This window comes from Anopheles moucheti, chromosome 2, assembly GCF_943734755.1.
Source record: "Anopheles moucheti chromosome 2, idAnoMoucSN_F20_07, whole genome shotgun sequence".
Taxonomy (NCBI): Eukaryota; Metazoa; Arthropoda; class Insecta; order Diptera; family Culicidae; genus Anopheles; species Anopheles moucheti.
Window position 1 is genome coordinate 56,780,460 of NC_069140.1, and position 9,047 is coordinate 56,789,506.

Genomic DNA, 9,047 nt, shown 5'->3' on the forward strand with positions numbered 1-9,047 from the left:
GGGAAAGGACGGTCGGTATTTTTTGTGTCTGCCGTCGTGTACAGGTCGCTCGACCGAACTGAACCGTGGTCGGTCATTTATTCCCGGTCGCCACTAGCATCGAGTCCGTCACGTAAGTGCTGTGCCGCCGTGTTGTGCTGTGGAGATTTAATGCCACATGGATTGTATTGATTTGACCCCAAAAGTGTGTGGTGGGTGACAATGGAAAAATTGGCAAAACGTGAAGCAAAATTGCAGTGTGGGCATGGGTGTGAAAAAACGGCTCACGTAAACGCGGGGGCTCGGAATAACACGACCACACGATAAGAAGAACGTGACGCAGAAGTGAAAAAAGGCAAAGAAAACTACGTTGTGTTTGCTTGCTTCACTGTCTCAAATCTCACCGTGTGTGTGTGTATCTTTGGCTCCTTCTCGCAAAGATTCGAAACCCAGATGGCAGTGTGTGCTGCTGTGTGCCTGGTGGAACGGTTGCAATCTCAATATTGTATACGCATCCGAAATGTTTTGGGAAATGTTGTAAATTACCGATACATGAGCATACATGCAGCAACACTAGCTGGCCATTCAACATTTCCCAAGTCCGCAAGAACCTTCAATAAAAGCCTACTACGACGATCGTTGTGATGTGAGTGAGAAGTTATCATCGGTTTCGCAGTAGTTCTCACTTCTAACTCACGCGCTGAAACACAGTGGAGTAATGTGGTAAAGTGTTGAAAAAGGAATAGGAAAATTTCCACGACTGCATATCGGCGTACCGTGAAAAGTACGATTTCCTTACCGTGTGTGTTATCAACGTTTTGGACTGGGCTAGTGCCGCTGTGAGTATTAGTTAAACTTGGTTGAAGTGAAGTTTTTATTCGAACGAAATCTACGGCTACCTTGGACGGTTGATGATCGACGAGATCAACCGACATAATACCCAGAGAGAGTGTGTGTATGTGTGTATATATGTGTGTGTGTGTGTGCGGGCTGTGGTGGTGGGTGTGTATGTGTGTTTCGGTTGTTGGTGTACATGACCGTCCCTTTGCCGTTGCCCTTTCTCAGCCTCGCTTATAACGACCGCTGTACGAGTACCGGTGCATGCATGTATGCGTTTACCATAGAATGTGAAACTTCAACTGGAGAAAAAAATGGGAAAAATGCGTAGGCAAAATATGAGGAGCGCACGGTCGCATAGGTTTCAGTTTTTTTTGCACCTTGATGCGCGAATAATCCGACACCGCTGCTGCTTCCCTGCCTCGTAATACGTTCTCTCCCCTAAAGTGCCCAAACCCCCCACCCACATTTTCTGCTGTTTCTGATTCGTGACGTTTCAAAGTTTGGTCTGGTTCGGTGTGTGTGGGGGGTTTTTGGAATTTGATTTCCAAAGAACGCAAGAACTGGTCACGAGGAAGGGCAGAACGGATGGAGTGAAACATGCAGCGAATGAGGAAAAAAAGACGAACAACGGAATGGGCAACGTTGGTACACCAGCGAGGAGTGGTAGTGAGTTGATTTCTTGCACTGTTCATGGCTCCGCTCACCAGCTACGGCATTCATTCATGGCTCACCGCGATGAGAAAGGTGTGTGTTTGCTGCCCCCCAGAACAACGAAACCATCGAATGACGACGGCGGAAGGAAGTTTAATTTTTTGGAAGCAGAACAAGGCAAAGGGAGTGTAGGAGTTGGGGATGTTGCAAAACCTACACCAACAGCATCTCGGCATAATCAATACCGAATGGGCGCTGTGGAACAACAAATTGGTCGAATAATACGGTTGAAGGTGGAATAATGAGGTGTGCAGACGGTGAAGGTGCCGTAGCCCGCGAAAACGGAATGGCGATAACCAGTCGGGAACGAGACAGGCAGCAATATCGTCAAGAATCCGTGTGTTTAACGGAAAGAATTTGTACACAGCCGAACAGTGGCGGCCGCTCGTCCGTATGCGTGCGTGCCAGGTTGTGCGTACGAAAGTGGAGTGTTTGAGTATGTGTGTGTGTGTTTGTTTGTGGGGGTGATAGGTTTGCGACGGTGAGAAGGTTGGATAAAACAGTCTGTTTTTACTTTTGCTTTTCCCTCCCGTCCTAGGTGTGTGCGTGTTTGTTGTGTATGGTGTATGTATTCATTCTTGTTCGGTATCTCTTTCCGCCTTTCATGGTTTTTGCAGTCTAGAAGAACCGGAATATGGTAGGGGCGAATACAGTGAGAATGAATATATCGTACTTGGTAGTTGCTGTCTCACTTTGGCTTGCCACATTTCCATTACCAATGAGCCAACGTAAAAGCTTCTCACCGAGTGAGAATGATAGAGGCGAGTCAGTATGAGTGAATATCCCGATGACAGGAGCAAATGCACCCCTCTCCTTGTTCTGTCCTGTAAATATTACTAGCTTTGTGGACACTTACGGTTGGGAGGATATTGGGAGATTTAGTTCACGGGTGTACCTTTTATAGCCGGCTAATGTCGATGGAATTACATGCAAACGAACCAAATCAACAGTATCGTCAATGAATCTTTTGTCCAGAGAACGAATCCTTTCACCTTTGCGTTTGACGGTCGTGATACGTATGTATGTGAGTATTTCGTGGCAATTGTGAGTCTCTGCGAGTATGATGCTGTGTTACCAGGCTTTGCAAAGAGTTGGTCTCGTAAAGACAAATCTAACATTTGAGCAGGAAAAACAAGAACGCCTTAGTAGTATTTGCATCTTCCGGGTGTTTACTAAAGTGTACAAGACGTACTAGGATGACAGACGGTAATCGAAAAGGTATAACAGACGCAGGAGTAAGGTACAGCAATAGCACCGAGCCCAAAGGGGCCGAAAGGCACGCAAGAATCTGAAGGAATGAACTTCTGATAGGTTTTCTTTGCTGTGGCGAACCCGAGATAGTTCTTGATGTTGGCCGTGTGCTACGTCTTTTCTCTGTTCCCTCAGGATTCCGCCTTCTCCGCAGCCATCCGTCACTCGCAGCCTGCAGCTCTATCACGGTGTGTTTTCGTCTGCCTGGTGCGATGATTGTTCGTCTCGAGAGGAGTTTCTTTTTTCCACCCGAGCACGCGTGAAGGCTTCGACGAACGCGTGCGGTTGGCAGTCGCTGTAAAAATGGGTTTTGGGAGACTTTTTAAACGGCGTTGCGGATGGATGCCAGCTGGCGAAGGGAAGCGAAGCGGTCAGCGACGCAAAGTGTTACGGTGGGTTGGTGAATATATATCATGGACAAGTGTGGAGAGTGCGTGTGTGTGGGCGCGCGGGAAGGGACACGACATCGCGTGTATCCACGAAACGGCGAACCGGTTCGTCTCTTTCGGTTAGTGGTTTATTCGCGGTTGTGCTATCGTTTGGGCCCATTTACCCTCTCGTTCCCTCGACTGACCGTAATGTGTTGTTCCGTTCTTGCGCTTGCTTCCCATTATCAGCGAACGCAATGATGGCCGTTGTCTTCAACCCAAAATCGTCCTCTGGGCTGGAGGATAAGCATAATACGCTTTGCACACGCACACACATGTGAGGTTGTATGCTTATGCGTCACAAAGTACCGTAGGCGTGCGACGGTGGAATGCAGGAAACATGACCACCGGAAACACCTACGTAAAACTCCGATCGTAATGAAGGGAAATCGAAAGGATACAGAGATTTGGTGTGCTGAGTTGTATCTTCTGTGTCCTTAACCGTTCATTACAGTGCGATTGTGTATTGCAAAAGTGACATTGCAGTACGTCAGCAAATTGCAGCTGTGAAAATGACAGAATGCGTTTGCTGCAGTAGCAGTACTGTATGTATTTCTGTAATGAATAAATAATTATCGTTGTTTACTGTTGCGAACTGCATAAAATTACAACAGCTAGCTACGCCGAAATGTTCAATAAGCAAATGGAACGAAAACGAATATAAACGAATAGAGCAATGTGCTTAAAAGTATATATTATATATTAGTGTAAGGCAGGGCAGACTGATCTAAGTATTTTGAGCCAAGTGTCATTGGGGAACAAAATGTAAAAAAGAATTACTAAAAAGTATGAAACATTATGAAATGCACTGCGAACAGTTTGCAATCATAATTTTGAAAAGACGTTCGTGTACCAGCAGAACCGATAGAGTTTGTAAAACTTATTAGAAGTTCAATTTGTCTAAAAATCGTTTGGAATGTCTGTGCCACAGCTTCAAAGTTGTTTCTACTATCTGGCCCTATTCGTGAAAGGTGTGCTGACTACTGGTATCAGGTGTCAGATATCACGAATCAGAATGAAGTTTTGAACTCTGAACTCTCTGAATTTTTTCATGTGTAATCTTTCAATAGTTAAGCCTCTTCATGTGTAGCCATCCATTCATAAATCGTAATAACCGCTAACTATAGAAAATATCATAAGTTTTTAAACTAAAGATGCATGTTATCTTCCAAAACTGGGCAATCTTTTCTGTTCGAAAAAGTTAAATGGAAATATATTCGCAGCCAGCGAAAATCAAAATCAGGAGTCATATCATGTAAACATACTTTATGAATGACTCTGAATCTTTAGTCTGAAGATACATGAATCTTTAAAGATTTGTGAGTCCCTGAAGATTAATGAATTCTGACGTTCCATGAACCCTCGAAGTTGTGTGAATCCTCACAGATTCTTGAAACACTAATCGATTTGGCCATACATTGTCTTTCAAATCCATACATTTCTCAAGCAACATTGTTGTCCGAAAGAACATTAGGCCGTCCCATAAGAAATGTGGATTCGACGCCCCTATCTCATAAGAAATATCTCTGGCTCCATAAGAAATGTTGATTTTACTGTAGACTCCTTGAGGATTCATGAGGTTTTAGAGTGCCAATTTATAATTTGAATGATTCTTCACTGAAGCTTCATTTTAATGACGCTTCTTAAAAGATTAATTACACTGCTATTCATTTTATATTACGCATTAAGGTTTGATCTTTACTTAACCTGACACCACCAAATCTGACCGTTCATGATAAGCTCCTTCGTTGTCATAAAACAGGCTGCTTGTATATAAGTAGAATTTCCGTGTGTAACTCTTCCACACAGGGCATGCGGTTGTAAAGCTTAAAATATATAACCTGGAGAGCTTCAAAATGCTTCCAGTGAACAGGGCCGAAAAGTTTGTGGCTCTACAAAGCGCAAACTTTCGTAAAATACGTCATTCCATCGTACGCCGCGTCCAACAAGTGCGCGCGCACATGCTTCAATTGGAAAACTGAATCCAAACAAGAAAGACAGCATCAATTGTAAAAGGTATCACGAAGACCATCGAGCCGATTGTGAGTTTGGTTTGTTATTGATTTGGCATGCAAAATTAACTACTTACACTCCACCACGATCATTTATCGTCGTGAACGCGAGTATAGTTGACTGGGAAAAGTCGTGGTTTACAGCTGTGAGCAGTGTGGTGCAAGGATAACTAGATAAAGAAACCGATTGCACGTGTGTGCGTGTTGGTGAGTTGGTAACGAAAACAATCGTTGACAGGTGGCTTGTTTTGGCAAATGGACGGGGTGAATCGCCGTGCGGGAATGTCGGTGCTCGTTTGTGGGTGTGTGGGAGCGTTTCTTCAGTGTGTGTTCGATTTGTTATTTTGTTTGAACAATCCGTCCATGAAAAACAAGTGAAAATCTCGTACCGGCGAGGCCACTACGCCACGCACAAACGAATATATGCAACGTTGCCAGGCATGGCAGTAGTACGGTGCTGTAAAGTATTAAATACGGTTTGTATGTGCTTTGAGGCGATATATTTCTAAGTGGTGTGTTAGTGTGATGTGCTTTTTGTTCGATGGTGAGGAGCGAGGGTTTTTTTTCCCTTCTATTTTTCTCCCAATTGTACGAGACGTTTTGAACTCAGCTGAAGGATGTGCAAAGTTTTCCGAAGCGTTGTTGTGGTCAATGTGGAAAAATGGTAGTGTTTTGAAAATGGAAGGAAAAGACCCCATGGTTGGTGTGTTGTATGTGTGTTTGTAACATTGTTTTTATAATCGATTTGAAACCGTTTATCTTCCATGTAGAATCCTTTTTCACGTGCAAACAAGTGGTGTGTAATGTCGTGATTGTGCGGTGTGGTTAATGCTGAGTGCTGTGCATATAAACGCCGTGAAGTAGTGCCACAATTGTGCAATGGAAATGCTGTACAAAGAGCAAGTAATGTACTGATCGTCGTGTTCTCTGTGTGCCTAAGCGTGTGATGTTTTACCGTCGTCTGTCGAAAGTTGCATTTTCGATTGTTCAGTTTTAGTGTACGTGTGTTTTTGCTAAATAAAGTTGAAACGATGCATGAAAAAGTGCCCTATTTAAAGTGACACATCTAGAAGGCGCATGTAATGGATGGGGTAAAGAAACTGTGTAGCAAATCTATTGCAGTAAGCATTGCCGACAGTATTTTCGTGCAAAAAGACGGTTCAGCATATTTCCGATAGATCAATCATCTTCTATCCATGGTCATCTGTACGAGCAGCTTTCATCACACAAGTCGTCATCACAAGTGTGTTATGATTTTGGTAAGTTTATCAAACAAAGGGTGAAAGCATTTTGAAGGGACCGGTTGTGTATTTGGTAGTGGCGCCAGTTCTACACGACTGCATCGTTGTAAAATCCGGACCATTTTTACAGGCTTGGAGGAACGATCTCAACTTCATCTCCATCGGCACAACGAGCTCAAGCGTTTCAGCCGTGCCATTTCTGACTTTCTTTGGCCTTATATACCCGTAGCAGAATAGCCAGCCCTGCTTACGGAAAATTGGTCCGGATATGATTTTGGACGAGTGTTATCATATGAAGACCGGTGTCGCTACTAAAACACCGTCGAGCTGCCACGCGGTCCTAGCTATCTAGTAAAAATAAGTCTAGCAAGCCAGAAATGGTGCAAATATGGCCTAGAAGGTCGTTACGCCAAGAAGATCTGTTACTGTAGTGTTTATGCTGGAGATATTCAAGGTGGTCTGACAAACAATGAATTCAACCGAGAAAAAACTTAAATGGTGTTAATAACGATTTGATAAAGTGCAAATTGATTTAAGAATTTCCGTTGTTAGCTTAGTAGCGTTGCATGAAGTACCAAGCCATGCATCCAAATGTGACTTTTAACACTAGAACTACTAACTGTGGTAAGCGTTTTACATTGATGGTTACTTTGTGAAAAATTTCAGAAAATTTGAAATTTTTAATTTTTTTTCTTGTTCGCATATCAACATGTTATGTAGTTACATTATGAGGTTATGTATCAAAAACTATAAAATTGTTCATGGGCAATCATAAAGTGAATATAAATGAGGTATGTGAGGTAAAAAAAATTCTATTTCTGAGAGAGAAAAAAATATTTTTTACCAACCTCATATATGTCGTAATATCATTGACGTTTTCCGGGTTCATTTGTGATTATCAGAACGTTTTGAATAAGTTTACACACAATCAGACTGTTTTCAGCATTATTTGCAAAACTAGGATTGATTCAAAAAGAACAAAAATGTCTTTCAAACGTAGCTTTTCGATATTCATTGCCATGTACGTGATGTAACAGATCTCAGGATTTTCGCAAAAGGTTGATATGTTTTGTTGGGTTGTATCTTAACATAGGCTTAACTCGAATAACCTCTCGGGTTAGTATTCGATCTTCCCAGGTCAACCTGAAATTTTTGCTTTCCTCCAGTAATTTTTAATCTATCAAACGAGTGAAACACGCTTCATCGGATGATATATTGATTCTTTGAGAAGTTGACCTTAACTAAGAGGCACATGGCTCTTGAAACATTTGATTTAACCTTTGCTATTCATTATAGCACCATACTCAATAAATACATGAAGCTTTTTCGCCCTATTGGAAGTCACCAAGCCAAACATTACGACACTGGCTGTATAGTTGGATTGAAACAGTAGTCTAATGGCATCTAACTCGTTCGACAATATTCTCCATCGTCGCCGAGCAAATTCATAGCCACATCTTAAGCAGAAATTCTTTCAAATTTGCATTAAAGTAAACCGCACGTTCTGCATAAGAACTGAAAATAAAATAGTCATGAACCAAAATAAGATATCATTGACCTAAAAGGATGACTTAATAATCCAGCTATATCCTTTTCGCATTTTTTCTTGCACCTGCCCAGGTTGCATATTGTTCGAATTTACTCAATTTGTATTTCTAAGAATATTTTCCAAGCGTATCAATACTTTCTCATTTAAACTGTAGTAAAATATTAGCCAAAAATAGTATTCTTGACAGTATTTCTTTCTCATCGACACATTAATATTGATTCTTCTGTGTTCTTTGGTTCATTTTCTTCTGCAGGGAATATTGCCTATGGCTTGAATACCTTCCTACGCAATTTATTGTTGGCTTTGTAGACCGGCAGCAGCAGCATCCCTGACATAGTAGTTGCACAACCCGAGGGCGAATGTTCTTCTGGAGGTTGGAACTGCATCCTTCCACGTATTCGATGTATCCCGTATCTCCCCCACGCTGCCGGTTTTACAGGGGGTGCATATTACTAGCAACCGTTTCGCAATGTTCATGGCCATCGAATTATCAACACCAGTACAAATCACGAGGATAAGGTGTTGCGTTTGCGTGTTGAACGTATAGCGTGGTAGAAGACACACAGACATACAGAGAGATAAATACATTCCAATGTTTCCTGACAACGCCACACAATCGAAAAGGGTCACATCGAATCTGAAATCAAGCACACGACCCTCCATCCGGCTGAACCAATCTGTATTGATGTGTGCTTACGTCCTGAATTGTAGCGAGGTAGGCAAGTAAGCTCGATTTGTGAATGAAATAAGCAGGGTTCATGCAAAAGAAACCCCAACATGAGTGCCTAAAACTGTTGTGAGAAATGGCCTAACGAAAAACTGTAGACAGAAACCAAAAGTCATAAAAACGCAAAAACATGCAAAAACAAAGACATATTGCCTTGCGTCAAATGTGACATATATTCCTCTCTGAACACGCCCCTCTGAGAAGGGATAGGAAAACGAATGCTTGTGAAGCAAGCAGATCTAAAGCTAGTACGGCAAAGAGAGAGAGAGAGAGAGAGAGAGAGAGAGAGAGAGAGAGAGAGAGAGAGAG

General features: G+C 42.4%; 1 long non-coding RNA gene across 1 annotated transcript; it reads left to right on the forward strand.

The window, feature by feature from the left end:
• LOC128299295 (uncharacterized) lies at nt 1-9,040 on the forward strand. Its single transcript, XR_008287293.1, has 3 exons — nt 1-112; nt 5,992-6,480; nt 8,265-9,040. It is a non-coding gene; the product is annotated as an uncharacterized LOC128299295 (long non-coding RNA).
• Nucleotides 9,041-9,047: the final 7 nt, after the last annotated feature.